The sequence below is a fragment of the Phodopus roborovskii genome, unplaced genomic scaffold (genome assembly GCF_943737965.1).
Source record: "Phodopus roborovskii unplaced genomic scaffold, PHOROB, whole genome shotgun sequence".
Classification (NCBI taxonomy): domain Eukaryota; kingdom Metazoa; phylum Chordata; class Mammalia; order Rodentia; family Cricetidae; genus Phodopus; species Phodopus roborovskii.
The window spans coordinates 72,805-94,191 of record NW_026125943.1 but is presented as its reverse complement, the minus strand read 5'-3'; the positions used below and the strand labels follow the sequence as shown (position 1 = coordinate 94,191).

Genomic DNA, 21,387 nt, shown 5'->3' with positions numbered 1-21,387 from the left:
CCTAAGAATGGAGACTCAACCATCTATGTTTTTACAAATCTGCTAGATGATTCTGAAGGCTATTGCTGTAGGACTTCTGGATCAATAATCCCCACCCCCAAAATCTCTTATTGTTTTGCATATGCATATAAAAGCAAAGTCCTAAAGATTTTGGGGCATTAAAGTAATGGGGAAATCAGATTTTACTCAATCAACAGCCTTTGTGGACAGGGCATGCCATTTAGCATAGGCCTGGTATCCATCCTATGTATCATTCAGGTATTATCCTCTAGCTATTGATTTGCAGTCATAGGCGGGAACACACTTCTTGCCTAGCTATATCTTGATTACTTCTTGGGTCTTCTATCTTGGCAAATAAATGGGTTGGTTTATGATTTCCCTGAACGTATGTTGAGAACATTCTCTGGACTAAGCCTTGTGTTAAGCTTTAGGGATTAAAACAAATTATTCCATGACATAAATCTATGCCCTCAAGTAATTTTTTGGTCTGGTAGAGCCTTTGAAAGCATGATTAGCTCTCCATGTTGTGAGAATGAAGCAATAGAAAGGGTATGAGAGTACTTCACATAGATGTGGAATCAGGATATTAATAGACAAGATGATATGTAAGCCAAGGGTGAAATGACCAGTGAGAGAAGTCTGGTATGAATCCGAGGACGATTTGGGTAGAGCAAATGGCATGGGTAAGTGCCTAAACATCTTAGATGGCATGACTCATCTTGGCTAGAATAAATATTTTAGTAAGGTTAATATAGTTTCAGTGTGTGGAAATAATAAGTGATGGCAACTAGGAGGTAGGCAGTGACTAGATATTACTGAGTAAAACTTGTCGTTTTAAAATTTATATCTTGTGATCCTAACCTTCAATGTGACTGTGTTTGATGCTAAGGTATTTAAAGAATAAATTATGATAGTTAAGACTCTAATCCAAATTGTACAGTGTGATTATGCTAATGGAGATGTTAGGACTGCATAAACTTAGAGGTTGTCTATATGTAGCAAGAAGATGAACATCTGAATGTAAAAAAGAGAGGTCTCAGGAGAAACCAATAGATGTGTCTTTGGTTTCTAGTGGCCAAAGATGTGAGAAAATACATTTTGTCTTTGAAGACACCTAACCTTTTCTAATTCGTTATGGCATTTCTGACAAAAAAAAAAAAAAAAAAAAAAAAAAATACAACAGCTAATGAAAGGAAAGACACAGTCACTTTTGTTCTTGTGGCTGGGGCTAGTCACCGAAGGGCTTTAAAGTAGAAGTATGCATAGTCATGTTTGGGTTTGTGATGAATCTTACTGGCTACTGTTGAGGCAATGTGGGACACAGAGATGAGCTAAGGCAGGCAGGAGGCTTCTGTGCTGGGCAGGTAAGGAGTTAAGATACATAAACTAGGAAGGCAATGGAGGACATTGGAAGTTCAGAGATTTGAGATATGATAGAGAGGAGCAAAACAATGCGTGTGTGTGTGTGTGTGTGTGTGTGTGTGTGTGTGTGTGTGTGTGTGTGTGCTTGTGTCTAGTGTGTCCTGTCCAAGTGCTGTGCTAGATGCTGGGGATATACAAACTAAACATGATTGCACTGTAGCTACTTTCTGGACGTGAGTTGGCTCAGTGCCTGCCCTGCCATTTCCAGATAGTGACGACTTTATCCCTAGGCACTTCTCAGAGAACTGTGCTCCGTGTTTCACTCCCCACATCACCACTCATTACTATCCATTTCTTTCCTTTCAGGCTAGACAAAGGCAGAAAAAAAATTCCTATTCAGGACTAAAATAGTGAAAGTAATGTAACTATTCTTTTTAGCTTTGAGTGAAAGCCGCTGGAAGTCTTTGTTTCTCTCATGGAATCTGAAAGTTTGGAAAGTAGATATGGGCTGTCACTGCATTTTGAGGGCCATTACTTCCTCAGCTGAAAGAGGCCTTATGTACATGGATTAACGAAGTGGGAAAAGGTCCAATCTGATGTCTGAGGTGAGAGCCTTTTTTCAATAATGGTGGGCGACTGGTGCTGCGAGGACACCAAAGGTTGCCTTTGGCTTCCCCTTATTATACCACACAAGGCCTTTTGCCCCCATGTCTGAGTGTCGCCCAAATACTCAGCAACCTCATTGTGTCCCCACATCTCTGTGTGCCCTCTACTTCCACCTCGACAAATGTTGGCCTTCTGTGGTCAGTACCATATGCCTCTGGGCAGCCAGGAGTTTTGAGTGCTAATGGGGTATAAAGCTCAGCTTGTAGTATGCATGTTCTACAAAGCCTTTCAGATTGAGGCCATTGGATAAACATTAAACACCAGCAGCAACAGCTCCCAGAACAGTTTGCGGTGATGTGTCCCTCAGCATGTCTGTCTGAGGCCTTTGCATGTCAGTGCACTGCCACCGAGAGACAGAGTGAATTCTGCTGCCACTGCTATTGCTGCTGTTGCTATTGTGGAGGGTTGACTCTTCCTTCACCCTGTGCCTCCACCTTGGACCTCTATATACACTATCAAACTTGTTCGGAAGCTGTCTGTGTGCTCTAGTCCTATGGAACATGGTCCCGTAGGAAATAAGTCAGGGCTGGCTGAGGAAGAGGAAATAAATTTATTTCAGTACAACACTCCTATTTTGATCGAGTCTGAAGTCAGTGACCCAGAAAAAAACAAAGCTGGCTGAAATGACGTACTAATTATCCCCACTCTGAGAGCCAAAGCCAGGGCAGAGGCTGGGGAATAGCATACACCTGGCAGAAGCTAGGGAAGGAACAATTTTAGCCTCTGGTCTCAGCTATCAAGGCTGCCTCTGAGATAAAGGCTGGCGGCAAGAAATCCAGCTGTGAAATTCTCCAACTCTCTCCACCCGATTTAGACCGATACTATTGGTGTCATGTTTATTAGATTTAATATTGCCTCAAAAATACACCAGACATTGTGTCTGTTTGTTTTCTTTCCCATCAAATGAGCCAGCCTCTGGCAGTTTTCTGTGACTAAAGTGGCCTTTGTGCTTTTGAGACACTTTCTATGCCAACTACACAGAATCCCTTTAATTCCCATTTGATTCAGCAGGGCAGCTTGTCTATGAGATCTGCTCAGATGAAAGATGTGTGCCTACTTAGTAGTCGAGGGGGCTGGTCGTTTTAGAGGACAGACCCTTTTCACTGCTTTTAGATTGTCAGTTCCTTTTATGTCATTCTTATGCTAAATACGTCCATTTCCAGGTAAAATTTCAAGGAACTAGTGCTTTATGCCCACAGTAGAAACACAGCATTTCCACCCTCCCCCAACCCCCAACATACATAGTGATGTTTTTGAGCTGATTCTGGCTGTCAGAAAGGAGCATCTATTAGTTGTGGAGAGATCCCAGCACTCTGAGCTACTTAAATGGATCTAAGGTTAACTTCCAGAAGGTGTTGCCATTTGTAAAATTATTTTTTAAAAGTGGGGGTTGCATGTGGTGGTAGATAAAAGCATATTCTTTTTGAAGTGGGAGTCAAAAGATATGCAAGAGCAGCAATGGAGGCTCTGTCAACTCTGCTTGCTGACCCAGCCTACAGGCAAACCATTATGTCTAATTTGTGGTGCTCGCCCCACCTTGTAAAAATATACTAATTTTTTCAAAATGTCAAAATGTGTTTAAGCTAAACTAGCATTAAAGGTCACTGTCATAGCCTCCAGCTGGTGGAATGGACCTTCCCTGAGAAATAACCCTGAGCATAAAGTAGCTCTTGGTTGGGATGTTGGCACGTGACAGCACTGTCTTCCTCTGCTAATTGAAAACTTGCCTTGAAGGAAGTTGACTCTCGGGTCAACCAGTCCTGTGGTTGGCTTAAAGTTCTAGCTAATTTTGACCTCAGTATCAGTGCAGAAGAGAGCAGGCTCCTATAGAGAAAAACCTATGTGTAAAAACAAATTCTAAACACGAGCCCTTTGATTATACAAAGTTCAAAATGCCCTCAGTTACAGGACTAACCGTACGAGGAAGAAGACATAGACCATCAGTTATATACTTGGTTTCCCTCTAACAATTTGACTCAGGGTTTCCTCCCTTAGTTCTGTGTGATGGTAGGAAAACTAGGCTATCTTGTATGAAGCTTTGATTTTCTTATCTGTAGCAAGGAAAACAGGTTAATTATCACGTGTGTGTGTGTGAATGTGTATACATGAAAAATGTTTTACTTATCATATAGACTAAATGATATGTGATGATGTGTGGTGCTCATCCTAGAACATGGCACACGGAAGGGGGTGCTAGGTGGTATTAATAATGACTTCATGGGCATGGACATTTATAGCTAGAGAAACCCAGTCCAGTCAATGTAGTTCTCTTTCAACATTTTTATAAACTTCATTTTTTCTGTGTAAGATTTTTCAACCCTGTGCCAACTATACTAGAGTTGACATACTATTTTTCTTTAAATTGACCTATTTCTTAAATATGAATATGCACTGCCAATTTCTTTGAATTGGTCTTGATCTATAACACTTCCAAAAGTGGAGAAATGCTAATCTGGGCTGTTAATAGAAGTACTGTTTATTGGGTCCTTCAAAGGTATCAGGTACTTTATATGGATTAGCACTTAATATACTTCAGAAAATAATTATCTGAGAACAATGGTCTCTAGTCCCAATTTCCCATGTTTCTGCCCTTCCTTAGTTCATAGTTATGCGATGGAAGACAGATACAGATATATGTCATTCAATATCGCACAGGCAAATGTCATTGTAATGCATGCTGAAAGTGATATGGGTCCACAGAAGGAAGGGAAGATGAATAAAAATAAAGACCTATGAAATCATATGGGAGTGTTGGAATTATCGACTGGGGTTCATCAGCTATAATACAGAATAGCTATCATTGGTAAATGGCATTCTAAATAGTTTTCCTACCATTACACATAACTAAGGGAGGAAACCCTGAGTCAAACTGTTAGAGGGAAACCAAGTATGTACCTGATGGTCCACTTCTTTGTGCAGTTTTAATTAGTCCTGTAACTGAGGACATTTTGAACTTTGTATAGTCTAAGGGCTCGTGCTTAGAATTTGTTTTTACATACAGGTTTTTCTCTATAGGATCCTTCAGTCTTCCAGATTCCTAAAGAGAGTCATTTTTTTTTTTTTAATTTGGGGTCAGCATCATGCATTGGTAGGATGTTTCGCATCATTGTTCTATAGACATCAGTAGAGTCTTTGTTTCCATTAACAATAGCCAAAAATGTATGTTACCTAAAGAAAAACACCATCCTTTGTTGAGAGCTATTGGACTAAGCTTTAAAAGGATATTCATTCTAAGACTTTTTGCTTTAAGCTGTATATGGTGAAGAGACAATGGTGATCTTTAAAGAAGCTGACAAGTTTAGCTTAATATTTCAGAAATATTAATTAGGGTGAAGTTTGCGGGACAGATTGGGGGGGGGAATGGCCAGTTACAGGATAGTCAATCCAAAGACCATCCATTCATCATTCCATCCATCCATTAATTTGTTCTCCAACCATAAGGAGACACTTATGTTCCTGGCACTTAGAGTCTGGAATACTGCTTCTCATTCCGATTTAGAAGAATGTGGTAGAATTTGGCAAAAGTTATAACCTTCTCCGTAAAATAAATGTTCAGATGTAGGTGAGTGAAGTTATTAGGAGATCAGGCTCTGCTGTTGAAACATCCTGGATCAAAAATTTAAATGCTAGGATTTGATATTGCTGTGGCTTCAGAGAATTAACTAACATAGAAACATTTCAGTCTTCTCACATAGAAATTGTCCCATATAACACCTTCTGGAAAAGTGTAAGACTTCAATTAAAACAAACAGTGTATATCACAAGAGTGTCCAATATGTAAAAAGAGGTCTGAAAAGAATAGGTAATCTGTATCTGAGGGTAAGTTGTACAGTGGTTACAGAAACCCATCCCTGCCTCTATCCTTGTCTCTATCCAGCTGTTGCAATGCTCTCTTTCCCAGACAACATACAAACTCTTAAGAACATGGTCATACTCTGAAAGACTGTCAGTGATTCTATATTACTAGGGACTTGCTTGTTTGCTCTATTCCTCAGGGATCTTTCTAAACAATAAAACCTTCAAGAAATCTTTGATTAATATTGGGACATATTATCTCACATACATTTGTCAGCCAATTCCCTGGCTAATAGTTTGGTTTATTATTTGGGCCACCTTGTTATTTATAGCAGTACACTTGGCCCAGCATAAAGCACAGAACATATTAAATTAATTTCCTTTTTCTGTCAATTAAAAGTCTATTAGCTCTTCCACACTATGGCACATATTAAGAAACCAGTTTTAATGAACAGAGAATGGATTCCTCCCCTCATGGAGATTAGAGTCTTTTGCTGACATCATTTGCTTTATTTTTCTGTAAGCACAAGGGGCTGTCAGTGGCACCGAGCAATCAATCATTCCTTTTCCACTGGAGTCACTTTAAGAAATTAACTATTGTGGAAATTCCTCAAAGATAAGGTATCGTTATCACAGTATTCTACAATCACCATCAATTGCTAATAAGTTCTTTCTCCAGAGTTCCACTGTGTTAGAGAAAACTAGCTATTTTGCAGAGGGTTCTGCCTTCCATCCTACACATAACTTCTGATCTCCCTCCTTTAGTCTATTCAGAGCTTTGTGGTTCTTTTAACAAGTGACTCTGCTTGACTCCGAGCTCTAAGTCTTCTTTAGTAGGACTTTTCAGGAAGTGCATGATTCTCTCCTTTGAGGTGTGCCCACCCTGGGGACAATGCTGTCATGGGACTGAATACTCTGTACCAGGTGTTCTGCCTGAACCACCTTAGATGTCCCTATGCTTCTAAAAGCTGAAAACCTCAGATTGTTAGAATCACTTTTTGTCAGTTTTCAAATGGCATTCTCATTTCTTGACACTGATACTGTTTAAGCATCTTTAAATTTGTAAAAAAATGGAAATGCTGCCTGGTAAATTTTTTTTTCTTTTTCACTTGAAAATCATGATGACACTTTTAAAGTGCTGCCCCCATTGATCTTGCTTTTAAAGAACAGAAATCATTAAAAGGTGAACTATATCAAGGTTCCATGGCCTTGTCAACAAGTATATTATTTCACATTATCTCATATCCACACTCTGTAGCTTTTCCTAATGGCTGGACACTTTGAAGAACCTCTTAATCTTTGCTCAAAACCATCCACATAGTCTGTCTCTATGGTTGTCCAATGAGAGCCGAAGATAAAAAGGGAAGTTATAGTTGCAATATTCAGTGAAGATGAATAGGTAGTGTCAATCCAATCATGACTTACAAGTAGGCTGATCTTTAGAATTAGTGTACTACAGAGCACATCGACTAAACTGTATTTACCTCAATGTTCCTAAGTTAATTTTGAAGTGAGTAAAAGAAAGTAAAACAAAGCAAAGCATCTCCTATACCCTGCACTACAAGCAGTGTTGGCATATTTCATCTTCCAATAATTTACACCTTTATAAGCAAGTCCATTTAGGGACACTATTTTTTTAAGTGCCATCTTCCTTTGTAATAGGGGAAGACCAAAATATATCTAGGTGGCATTTCTCCCTTTCATAAATTTGAAGATTCTCAGACAGAATGAGGGTCAATATGAATCTCAAAAGTGTGCCTCTTGATATTCCTGTGTCAGAGATCTCCAGTCCTAGGCCTATCCTATAATTCATTCAATTTTCCTCCTTAGTGGTAAACTTCATTATTATGTAATACATATTGCTATTTAGATCAAAACATTATTTGCAGTTATCTGTGTCCATATGACAAAGTTCCAGGTAGAATTATGTAAGAGGAAGCGGGGAATCATCTAAACCCACAGTGTATGTTGTAGAGATTGCTCAACAGAGAGCTAACTGACCTGGGAGATGCTTCCTATAATCTTATCTATCTTTGGGACATATGAATGTTGAAAGTTTTGTCAGATATGTTGGACCATGATATTGCTTAGAAATGGAAGTTATGTGTTCAGTCAGTAGTAATGAGGGAGCTTGAATGCTTAATGAATCTGTGGAGCTTCCCTCTCAGTCCTGAATAGTACATCTATTCTGCCTGCTATCTTGTTTGCATCTGTGTTGTACTGGGAGTTTGTGTTATTCTCCATGGAATATAATCAGAATGAATATGATGATTTAGTTGTTAGGTTTTCATATTGACTGGAGGTACCGATTATACCACTATAGATACACTGGCTTATACCGCTATAGATACACTGGCTTAACAAATTTTGAGTGTTTCCTCTTTGGAGAAATCACCTGTATTTACAAAATTAAGTGAAATCAAATTGAAATGAATTAATATTTTGGTAAATGTGGGAAATACAACTTGGGCAATAACCCTAGAAGTACAATAGTGGCATGTATACCTTGGTAGTAACCAACTGCTCTCTAATTGGTTTAGGATCTATTTAATAAGGGGTAAATAATTCCTGGTACTGGGAACCTAGTCAACTATCCAGGACTTATGAAGTCATGAATCTTGCATAAGAACCCAACCCACAACTGGCACTTTACTGAACCAGCATAACCCTTAACTACTTTCTAAATATTTTTCATATTTCCACATAATTATAGTTATCATCGCCCATCAAAGAAACATATAATTGCATCAGACAAAGGGCATTACAGGAAACTTCAACCAATCAACATTCAGACTTGAGGAGCCCAGTTCCAACTGCTATATCTGTAATACAATGAAACTATGTTTGAACATATCAACAGTTATCAGGACTGCTAAGAGGTCCAGAGACTAAAAATCTTGAGGATGATTATTCTAGAGGAAAGAAATAGTGAAAGAAGAAAAAAAGCACATATCTCTTCTAAGATGGCTCTGGGGTCCATAATCCCTGTTTGAGAGCCTGAAAATTCTCACTTCCACTTGAGACCCAAAGTCTGATGGGTGCTATAAAAGTTTGTTCATAGAGCCATCCTAAGAACAATCAGCATGTACATATTCCCTATGAGTCTTCTGTATAATTGCCACTACCTCATCTTAATAACAGGCATAATTGCTCTGAGTTTCCGTCGACCCTTTCTGGAAACTCTTTTCTGAAGCCTCAATTTTGGAAATGACACTTGTGAATACACAGAATGTTGAACCACTTCCACTTTTCAATTTACAGTCAAAGTCATCTATCAGCAGGAGATGAAGGCCCAGTGTGAAAACTACAGAATGTCCTTCAGACTTCACAGCTAATTTGTTTGTAAATTCGATTGTTATTGTAAGAAGAACATATTGTACATGATGCTACTTACATGGTGCTTCTTGCCAATTTACTATTTGTGTCTGCTGTATCTTGGGTTTTATCATTGCAGTCAAAGAAATGAACCCTTTCTGTACTTGTCAAAGTGGGAGAGGAACATGGAATCTTTACTGTTTTCTCTTTTGAGTCTCTATTTTAATTTTACATCTATTTAGTAAATACTTATTGCATATTCATCACTGTGGGGGTAGACTGGCTGAAGGAGGGTCACACAGATAGCAGTCTAGGAAAATATAAAATCATGTGAGGCCAGGTGACAAGAATGTGTCTGTGATAGGTGATCTGTGATCACTGTGTGTCTTTGTGCAGGAGATGGGATTCTTGCCCTCCCGAGGGCCAAGGTTTTGCTTGCACAGAAAAGCCTGGGGCTTTCAAAGGAGTCCCTAAAATCATTCTTCAGTTGATTTCTGCTGAAAAGTTGCAGAAACTTGTATGTTGCAGGTTGTTAATATTATAGCATTGGCTCAAAAAGATAGGCCAAGCTTCCAATTCCCTTTGGCACCTAGAGCAATTTCCAGGCCAGAAGTGTGAGTGCATAGCTTTTATGAAATGGTCTGATTTCATTGATCAGCCACTTTGAGATTATGTTTTCATTTCTGTAGCTACTGCTAACCCTTCTTGCTGATGTAATATTTAAGAAAGAAACTATTAAAAAATTTCACCATGGAGATATGAAGATGTAAGGGTGCGTGGCTATGAATGAGAAGAGGAGGCATCACAACTCATGATTGCTCTCCTCCGAAGTTCATTTCAAGTTAGACTAGAATTCCACAGATTGTCTCTCTCATCTTAACTCTGTAATGTTTCCAAATGATAAGGACATTAATAACAGCAGATGGCCTAATGAATATTTAAAAGGAGGATTTAACTGGCTGTATTATCATTAGGGCTTCAGTGTGCTTCCGGGTTTAGCCCACCACTTCCCTGTGTGAAAGACAAAAGCACACATACTCAACAGATGGCCCAGCTCAAGCTTATGTTTCCAGAACTCTGGAGATTGACCACAATTTAAGGAAGCATTCAGATTATAGACTTGAGTCTGAACAAAACAAAAAAAAATTAGGTGATGAATATTGAATACCTGAGTTTTAATGAGTGGGGAGTCTAAAATCACCCTCACAACACATGGAGCAGCTCTGGTTGAAGTCTTTTAATAACAGTTTTTTACAGATTCAGTAATGATGAAATCCTCTGTGGCAAACAGTCCACTCTAATTAATGTTTCATCCAAACTGTAAGCATATCTGAGTGACTCCAGCAGCAACAATGACATGAAAATCTAACACCTCATTGCACAGTACGCTAGTTATTAAGATGCTGTCTCACAGCTCCAAACTCACCCTTTTAAAGACATTGCTTTGTGTTGCTGGGGTTGAGACTATGCTATCTACATTTTCTATTTTGCCAGCTGGATTTCTGATAGATTCTGACAATACAGAAAATAAAGGAATGCTGCGGGGCTCAAGGAGTGAGAAGGGACATGTTCCTTCCTGCTTGCTTTCTATTCCTGTCAACATTACCTCAATAGTAGTCCTTCATTCTGGCAGCAATAGCTGGCTGAGCTTTCCAGCTAATTTACATAGTCTGAGACTCAGTGTTATCATGCCCTTTTATAGGTACCAGCACCAAATTTGTTATTAGTACATTCTTAATGTGAGAATGCTAGCTAGCATCCTTTTCTCAACAGTCTATGCTCTACCTCTATGGAACAAAACTACCAAGTTTCTAGGTTCTGACAATATCAAACCCTTCCTTTTGTTTTCTAGGCCTAGGATTGGTAGCCATTTCCTGAAGGTATTTATGGTAGTTTTCGTAACCTATGTAATACCTGTGATACCCATCCCATGTGTTAAGTAGTGTTATAATAAGTAGGCACATTTTATTTTCTCAATGATTCTCGAATAATATTTACAGCTTGAAACCAAATAGAAGCATAAAGGAAGAGGAATGCATTGCTAGAGGTCAGTGGTAATAGTAAAGTAGTTGTGGTGGTTAGTCTGAATTGTCAACTTCACACAATCTTGAGTCATCGAGGGAAGGGTCTCTGAGAATGTCTGTGATGGGTTACCTTAACCTTGTTAATTGATGTGGTAAGACCTGTCCCATTGTTAGGTGGAACCATTGTCTGGGCTTGGGGTCCAGGACTGGTAGAAAGACTGTTGATTGAGTCTTCACACATGCATTCATTGTGCTCTTCTGAATGTGGACATTATGCACCTAGCTAGCTTCTCAACTGACTTCCCTGCCATGATGAACTGAGCCTTGAATTGTGAACTAAAATAAGCATCTTTATCCTTTAAATTGTTTATATTAGAGTATTTTATTGTGTCATCAGAAAATTAGCTAAGATGCTGGTGAATGTGAAATAGTAAACGTGAACAAAAGCTATCATAGGTCATCTTGTTATTAGTCAATGATTTCTTCCATATATTAGCTGGCCCAGACCGAGCTTGAAGTAATAGCTGCTAAAATTGCCATTAAAGTTAAAAAAAAAACACCCACATAAAATAAAGTTGCATGTTAGGGAATTTTGTTTTGAATGACGTTAACTAGAGTGTTTTTGACATTCTTGAAATGCTCTCATTCTGTGTACAACCTTCTCATTCTAGTGTTATGTGAGGATAATTTCACAGTAGGTTATATGATTTACCCACATGCCTTTGGAGTTACAACTGAGTACTTAATATTCATGAGATTGACCTACAACAATATTTTCGGTGTGTCCAGAATTTTTTTTGGAAACAGTAATGTGTTAAGTATCTACCACTACATTTTTGTTTTTATATTCCCTCTTAATAGTTACCTTGTTAGATGGGGATCCTTGTTTCAGAATGGTTTTCCCCTGGATTTGGGCAATGGTAGTGCAGTGAGGGATGAACCAAATGGATATGAGAGTATATCTCAGTTGCTTTTCACATGGACATTGTAGACACTAAGAGAGAAAGCTGTATTTTGTAGGATTGACTATATTTTGTTCATAAAATTTGGAATACTAAAACATTTACTGGAATAAACTATATGACACACTTGAATATCAGACTTTCCAAATGTCCGGTACTTACAATGATTATTTATCAAATGAATTCCATGCCAAAAAAGAATGTGTCTCAGGGTAAGCCCTCTCAACAAACGTACTCCATTGGTAAAAGCTTTGCATGTTCCCTTATTCATATTTCCAAATACTCTGAGTTTTATGTGACTAGTTGATCCTCTTGTTATGTAGAACACCATCTTTCAATTGTGTTTCCATTTGATAAAGAAGGGTTGGTGTTGATTTATGTATTTCCCCTTCCTATAGTTAAGAGGGACTTGGGCCTATACTTAAAGGAATAGTCATAAAGATAAAGAGGCCAACTGGCTTAAGCTGGGATATTGTCATAAAATATCTAGTGACAAGCTCGTGAGTTTATCAACCAGATATTTTTTGTATCTTAGACAGCTTCAGGGTCACCTCAAGTCATGGAGCATGCCAAGCAAAATGTGGAGAAGAATGCATGGCTCAAAAGTAGTTTGCAAGCTCTGCATTTTGAGACGCTTTTGGAACTTTGGAGATGCTTTTCCTCTGGTGCTTAATAGTTCTAATAAGAGCTATCATGCCATTGTCCTTTGTTGGAAAGAGGACACTGCTGAAGGAGTTTTATTTATGTGATAAATTATGTTTTCGATATAGCATTGAACACGGTACTTGACTTTTATTTTAAAGTGCCTGAAAAGTCTGCCTATTTGCTTTTGTGCAGACATTTCAGTAGAATTTGGATATGCTGAAGTTGAAGCCTACCACTCTCTGCTTCGTTTTCAAATGTCTTGAACTGCCAACTTGTAGGCATCAATGCAAATATCTGTAATAACAGGTTATTGTATTAGAATTTACTGATAATATATTTACTTTAGAGATGTAGGCCCAAAGTGCATGTAAAACTATTTAAGTGAATTTGGAGAACAAAAGTATGTAAAGGAAGCCAGTATGTAATCTTGTTGACACATTTCTTCCAGTTTATCACTTCGGTAAATCTTTTATATTAGATTAAAAACCCTGATAGAAATCTTTAGAGCTTGAATATCTTGAAACAAACAAACAAAGGAACCAACAAACCTAAAAACTAACACTAACAACAGTAACAAACCAGAGTCATTGGATGGTGAAGGGGCTCACAGACTAAACTTTATTAAAAAATCCAAGGGCAGTGCTTTCTTCTGAGGAAAAGCTAGTTTCAAACTTTCTTTTGATTTTGTACTCAGTTGGAAGCCTTTCTGTTTCAACTTGTTTTGGTTTGAGCATGATAGCATTCTTATATTGACATAGATAAACTTTGTTATTTACTCTAATATTCATTTGATTTTTGGCAAAATTGGCCCATCTAGAGTGACTGCAGGCTACTCACTAAATAAGCCACCTTCACCTCTCAAGTTTAAAGAGATGGGCAGGTGATCTAAGAATCTCAAATACACAGGTGTATGCAGTACCAGTAGATTCCAGCCTTCGTCCTACAATCAGCATATCAGGTCTTGAAAGTAGAAAGAAAATGAAGGATTTGGGGCACCATTCAATGACTAGCAAGTCTTCCACTAAGTGATCTACTTAGAACTTCACATCAGCATTAGGCTGAAGAAATCCTGAGTGAAGGTCAAAGCAGGCTAAAATAAGTTTCTGGAACATGTGGTTGCTGCAGCCCCTTAGACACATCCACCGATATTTGCCTCTCTGCAAAAGGTACACTTCCATGATTTGGGCAGATCAGGAGTATTACGTAATTTATCAGTTCCAAACTTCTAGTTCTTTTTACTCCAGTCCTGTAAATTATCAGTTCAATTCTCCATATTGGGAGAACAAGGTCAAATACTGCAACTATTTTTCCTATTACTAGTATAATATTTTATTGAGCACTTGTAAGCCAAACACTCTGTTAAATGATTTATACATATTGACCTCACTGAATCTTTACAACCTCCCTATGAGGCAGGTACATTATCATTCCCATTTATAGATAAACAATTTTTTTCAAGGGCATCCATCAAGCATAGATGTAGGCTTTGAAATTAAGCAGTCTGTGTTGCTAACCACTGTGCTTTATTGGCTCTATATTGGTATTACTGTGAAGGAGAAGCTACACAAAAGACCTGAATTTGTCTTTTGAATCGCCTATTAAAGGCTTAAAGAAAATCTGGCTGGCCTTCCCCGTTCCAGAGGGTGCTTTTATTTTTATTTTTTTCCTGTAGGTGACAGAGCCAGGAGACTGGGTTTCAGCTGCATAAGCAATAAATAACATTACCCAGGAATACATTTAGATTAGACATGGACAACAACAGATATTACAAAATCAGAATAACTGCCTTGCAAACTTATTTTGTTCTTGTGTCCTCCCATTTTAGCAAGCATATGATGAATCGGCAGAAAATGTTTCCTGAAGATGCCAATTACCATCTTACATCACCCTCTATATTTGTAAAGCACTTCATACTTTAGCAAGTGCTTTCCCATTAAAAAAGAGAGGCCACTTAATCAACAATTGGGTAATTTATTGAATTAGCCTTCATAAGGAGGAATAATTAACCGACTCTAAAATTCTAGCGTCAGTTAAAAAAGAAAAAAAAAACCCAACATAGTGCTAAAACTGGAATTAAGGAGCACCTTCTTTTGGGTCAAGAACTAGACAAAAAATGAACTTTTCTATATTGCTATTTCAGAGGCGATCAGAATGAATGATTCAGAAAGTTTTTAAAAAATGACTAAATGGCAACTTAAAGCAGTGGCTATTCCGCACTTTTAATCCAATTTATTGCCTTGATGTTGAACGTATCTTTCATTTACAAGTGAGTAACATGGAAAGCCATTAGGAACTCCTGAGGAAATAATTTTATAAATGGTGTTGGTTTGGCTACAAAAGAAGACATTTAAATGATTCTGATTGCTACTACATTCTGTGGTAGCAAAATATGATTGTTATATAGCTTGAAGTTGGTGTCTTTTTTTTCTACATGCCTATTTAGCTGGTGATTTGATTGAGTTAATTTTGAACTACTGAAATAACCAATTGCTGAGCAGCTACGTTGCTGTTCTATTGTGGTCCAGGCATGGCAAAAGTGAAAGAAGGCTCAAAATTCCACTGAATGGCTGGCTGGTAGGAGGACCTTTTTGTTTTGTTATGGCTTTTCGAGATAGGGGTTCTCTGTGTAGCTTTGGAGCCTGTCTTGGAACTCTCTCTGTAGACCAGGCTGGCCTTGAACTCACAGAGATCCACCTGCCTCTCTGCCCCCTGAGTGCTGGGATTAAAGGCGTGTACCACCACTGCCTGTCTGAGTATTTTTGATGTCAACTAATCCATTACTTGACAATTACTATGTAAATGGCTATTTCAGTTGGTTAAAGTAACCATGCCAAATTAGGAGGGTATAAGCAAGCAATTGACACTGAGGCTGTAACATAACTTCCTTTTTCACTTTCTGGGCCGCATTCATCTGTTATTATATCTTCTTTCCACCTCCAAATGTCCCTTGCTTGTTATGTCATCACTTCTTTCTATTCCTGTTGCCCACTGGTACTGCTAGGTAAGACATATATTTCCATATATTTCAGCTACGCTAGCTTTGTCTTTTGTATCTTGCCGTTAACCTGTAGCCATCTCTCTCTTTCCACCACACATACCTTTATTTGAATTATATAGGGTCACCACAGCCATTTTCTTTGCGTTGACAGTGAGATGGACCTCACAGTTACAGAAGCATTGAGAGGGTGTGGTGGGAATTGAGGTGGTGAGAGTTTCATCTCCAGTGGCAGGAACTTTTAAAATAAACTTTTTTTCCCCCTGGGAGATCCCTTTATTCAAGCAAACTTATTATAATTCAGATTTTCTTGATTCCCTACAGAGCTTCACAAACTCGGAAGTCAGTCCCTGCAGGGAATTTCACTTATAATGGCCTTCATTCGAGAGATCTAATTCTGTTCTCATTCAGTGTGCACATGGGAGAGTGATGGAAGTGCACAAAGAAAGGCAAGTTACCCCTGAAAAGCTTGAGTTTCAATATCATCTGCATCACTCAGGGTGAAGGAGGACATTCTATAGATGTGAAAGGGTTTTCAGGAGAGAGAAAGAGAGACAAAGCGAGACATTAGGTGAGAGTTGAAGAAAGGAAAATAGAGGTGCCTTTCCCCCTCTTAAATTGCTGTTTCTTTTTAGTTTTTTTCTTCCAAGATTGCTGTAACTTTTCATGCTTGACTGTTATTATATATGCATTTAAAAAAAAAAACAACAGAAAATGCTGAATCTACTGTATAAAAGAATTGGCATGTAGATTTTGAAAAGAATGTTTTATATGTCCCCCGTCTATCCAGTTGTAGTTTTTTTGAAGCTTGCATAAAAATTCTAAGCACAAGAGAAAATGGCTTTTTTTTCAGTTTTGTAGAGAGTGGAAGACAGCCAGGGAAGCCAGAGGTCTGTTGCTTGGGGCAGGTGGTGTAATGCTGACTGATGGGAAGTTTTTTTTTCTTTTTTCTGTTAAGGAAAATGGCCACAAAGAATATCGATTCAAAATTACTAAAGCCCAATATGGGTGAAAGGATTTTAAAAGAAAACCTAACTTCTTTACTAAATTCAACATTTGTGCTCTTTTTTTTTCCATTTGGCTAGGAAAAATTACCACTCAGAAAGAACTTGCAAATGGGCTTTGCAAATCAATCTCCTCCTCCTTATCACATTATTATTGAAAACTAGTGGATGGCTAACAGAGAGGGTTAAACATAAATCCGACTTCAGAAGAATCAGATTGTGTCCAATAAACTTCATGGAAGGTGCTTGATTCAGAAAAAAAAAGTACCTTCCAATGCATGTTTACGAAACATCCCCTACTTATTCTGTGATCAGGAAGTAGTGTTTTTGGATCATATGAATGCAAACAGATTTTGAGAAGCAATTCTTGTCTCCTTTAAACTGTTCTTAATACTTTATGGAATCTTTGTAGTATGGTTCAAACAAGCATTTGTGCACTGATAGATGAGGAGATAGTGAGACATAGGGTCTTCCAGGACTCTGCCTTCACAACGTATGCCAAAAATATGATATTAAGGACTACAGGGATGCCTCCTGCTCTTACTGCTCTTGCAGAGGACCTAGGCTTGGTTCCAAGGACCTATACTGGACAGATAAAAATCACCTGTAACTCCAATTCCAGGGGAGTCAAAATTCTCTTCTGGCCTCTATGGGTACTTGCACATACACGACACACGTAAACTCATGTATACATAAAAGTAAAAAGTATAAATAAGTCTTCACAACTGCGACCTCATTGTGAAGAAACATCACTTGAGCCTTAGCTGTGGTTTCTTAATGTGTGCCTTTTGCTCATTAACATATTCCCAGACTGCCTTGGTGGTCACTAGAAGAAGTGTCATCGAGTAGGGATGGATTTACTGGGACTTTAAAAATCTATTATTTTACAAATGGAAACTTACTTTGTTTGAAGTAAATATCGTGTGTTTAAAAACAACCAGAAAAGGGAAACAAATCAAGTATGTGCTTTATAGGCAATGGGGAATTAGTATTATCTGTGCTTGGGTATCTGTTGTTGGGTTGAATATCATAGTAGCATTAGGCTTCCTTAAAGTAATAAATCCAGCTCTCAGAGTTATTCTTGCTCTAACTCCCAATTACATTGTATCTAAGCATGGGAGGCAGGACAGAGCAGAAAGACTAAAAGGAAGCAATGAGAATAGAGATCTGACTCTTCACAATCAATGCATTCCCTGAAGTGAAAAACATAGCTACAGAGAAAGGGAAGCGATACCTCGGAGCTTGTACTGAGAGTTGTTGAGCTTCACACTTTAGTTAAAAATATATTGATTTTGAGTAAATGGCTGATTTTATTGCCAAAGCAAATTTTATTTCTTGAGATGATTAGATTTTATTAAACTATTTCCTAACTGTCACTAAACACATGTTCTGTGACTAAACAGCACAGCCCTCAACCACGTGGCATTCATTTCTTGGCTAAATAGAATGATATTTGATCAGCTCCAATTTTGAAAATGTGCAAGTTGAAAGAATGCCCACCTGAGGCCTGGAAGTTTATGCTCAGAACTTGATTTTTATCACTTTATAACTCAATGGTCACAGCATACTCTGTGTCCTTCCCAGGACCAGTTTTCTCCTCCATTGATGTGAACAATAAAACTATCCTTTTAAGTATGGTTAGGTTATGGAGATAAAATGGAACAATGTATAACAATGAGACTGCTTACACACACATATATGATCTCTATCTCTTTACACACACACACACACACACAAACACACACACAGGAATTTCTCAGTCATAAAGAAGAATGAAGTTATGGCATTTGTAGAAAAATGGATGCAATAGGAGATACTCATACTAATCAAATTAGACTAGTATCAGAAAGACAAATGCATGTGTTCTGTATTTTCTATGGGCACATAAGATCAAGTGTGTATGTATGAATGCATGTAGAGTATGAATGTACTGAAGTTGAGGAACGAAGAGGACTGATGAGTAAGGAGAGGAGAAAAAGAGGAGCATAGTGAGTATGGGGGAATATGTGAAAATATAAATATATACTTGCATTAAAATCATCCTTATATACCTCAGTTACCATTTATAGTGGAAATTTAGCATTCAAATTCCCAGTAAATGGTAACAGTTAAGTTTAACATTTTATGAGAGAGAGAGAGAGAGAGAGAGAGAGAGAGAGAGAGAGAGAGAGAGAGAGAGAGAATAATGACTTGTTATTAAGGAGTTTATTTCTGAGGGTCCATTTTTCTAAGAAAGTGTTGAAGACTAAATAACAGGAAAACAAACCACTGCTGCATCATTTCTCTAACTATGTAGCATGGCCAGGACTTGATTTATTGGAGACATGTTGGTTTCAAAATGCAGGGTAAATAAGATATAACTTTAGCAATGTGTTTATATTGTTGTAGAGCTATCTTTATGTGAATACTAAGTTCATCTTTCTCACACCATAAGGTCTGAATGATTTCTATCTAGCATTTGCTTGAAAAGTTTCAAAAGGTGGGAACCCTATAAAATCCTTTGATCATATATGCAGTTTTCTTGTAGTCTTACAAACAGTAAGCCCTTCTTAAGAGTTGAGTTAAATCTTCATGCTGCAGCTACTCCCTCTCCCATACATTCCCATCAGCACAAACTGTGAGGTCTTTTCTTAGGGATTTGTTTCTGCCTTCATCCATCAATATAGTTTGATTTACTGAAATATGAAGCTGAGCAGTATGTAATCCCAGCTGGATCACTGCAAGTACTATTCAAAGCAATTGAGCCTTTGCTCTTGGAAGGTGATATGATGCTCCTTACTCAGCTGTCTTCTTTCTAAGTGAAGACTGCTCATGTTCTTAAGGACAGCCAGGAGAAACATGGGTCACAGTTGTCTGGACAGACAGGAAGCTCTGGGAATAATCACTGAGGATCTAGGCAGCTGTGGCACACACATGGTCCTTCCTGGAATCATTCTCTTCACTCCCCTACTGGGTTGCATTCATTGTACATCTCTCTTACACTGATTATTTTCTTATACCTAAGAGGATGCATAAATCATACCTGGTATATTTCAAAGCTAAAGCTCACCATCAATCCAACTGTTGTTCAAATCAGCTTATCATCTTATACACAGCCAAACATCTGAAAGAATTGTCTATTTTCATTTCTGTTCTTCATTTTCTACTCTAGTATAACATTCCAGCTCTTGCCAATTAGCATCCTGCTTGCCTGAGTCGCTAACATTGTAAAATTAAATGGCTTAAAAGAAAACAAAACAAAAAACAGAAAACAAAAAAACATCCACTTTTATTGCATTATATCTACTCAACCTGAGATACTGATTTTGAAAATCTTGTTTTTTTTTTTTTTTTTTCCTCATATCTTCTTGGTTTTCACCTTACTTGATCTTTTCTTCTTAGCCTTCTTTGTGCACATACATCCTATCATTTCCTGTTCAAACTTTGCTGTTTCATAGTTTGTTTTAAGCCTTTTCTTCCTTTGTACTTTATGTATTCTACCCAAGGGTTTCACTGATCCCCCGTTTTCTATTACTATAGATAATAGTAAAGTGATAATCATGGATACTTTCTTCATTTCAGACCTTGAGCTTTTGACGTCTATCCAATTTTTTTACAGGCCTCTTTGTCTAGGCCGGCAGTTCTCAATCTTCCTAATGCTGTGGCCCTTTAATAAGTTCTTCATATTGTGGTGACCCCAAACCATAAAGTTATTTTTCAGTGATACCTCATAATTGTAATTTTGCTACTGTTGTGAATCATAATGTATATGCCTGTGTTTTCTGATGGTCTTAGCTGACCCCTAAAGGGTTGCAATTCAAAGGTCGAGAACCACTGGTCTAGACTCTACACATAGGCATCTCAGACTCAAACATGTCCCAAACTGAACCCTTCATTCAATTCCTGCTTAGATCTGCTTCCCTTCTCCTTTTATTCTCTGTCAGCGATTGGTACTTGTACATTGTTCTTTATGGTGGAAATTAGTCAATTAGGCATGTCTATGGTTTGAGTTCCCTGATTTGACAATTCATATTTTGTCTCAATTCATATTTTGATATTTTATATTCAATTGCCAATAGTGCTTGCTTATGAAGCTTCATGAAACTGGGCAGTATCATGATGAGGATCAACACACAGATGTGCTACAAGGAAGTAGCAGCTCGTCACCTGTGGTTGTTTGAATGAGAATGTCCCTATAGACTCATATATTTAAGTGGTCCACAGTTGGTGGACTTTGTTTAGGAAGGATTAGGAGGTGTGGTCTTGTTGGAGTAGGTGTGGCCTTGATGGAAGTGGTATGTCACTGAGGGTGGGTTTTGAGGTTTTAAAGCCCATGCCAGGCCTGGTCTTGCTCTCTTTTCCTCCTGTCTGCAGAGCAGGATTTAAGTTCTCAGCTACCATTCCACAGTTCCATGCCTGCCTGCCTACCACCATGCTCCTCACCACAACAATTATGGTCTAACTCTCTGGAACTGTAAGCAAGCTCCATTTAGATGCTTTCTTCTATTAGATGCATTGGTCATAGTGTCTTTTCAATAGAATATCTAAGACTCCACCCCCCAAAGCAGCTTATTTTCTATGGCAGTCTGTCTCTCTCTCTCCCTCCTCTCCTCCCTATCTCCCCCTCCCTTTTTTCTAGA

The 21,387-nt window shown here is 38.2% G+C and overlaps 1 protein-coding gene across 1 annotated transcript in view; it reads right to left on the bottom strand.

Annotated features, from left to right (window-relative positions):
- Tenm1 (teneurin transmembrane protein 1) overlaps positions 1-21,387 on the bottom strand; it is a gene marked incomplete at its 5' end in the record, with an annotated part of 130,744 nt that overhangs the window by 39,205 nt on the left and 70,152 nt on the right. The window lies entirely within an intron of this gene.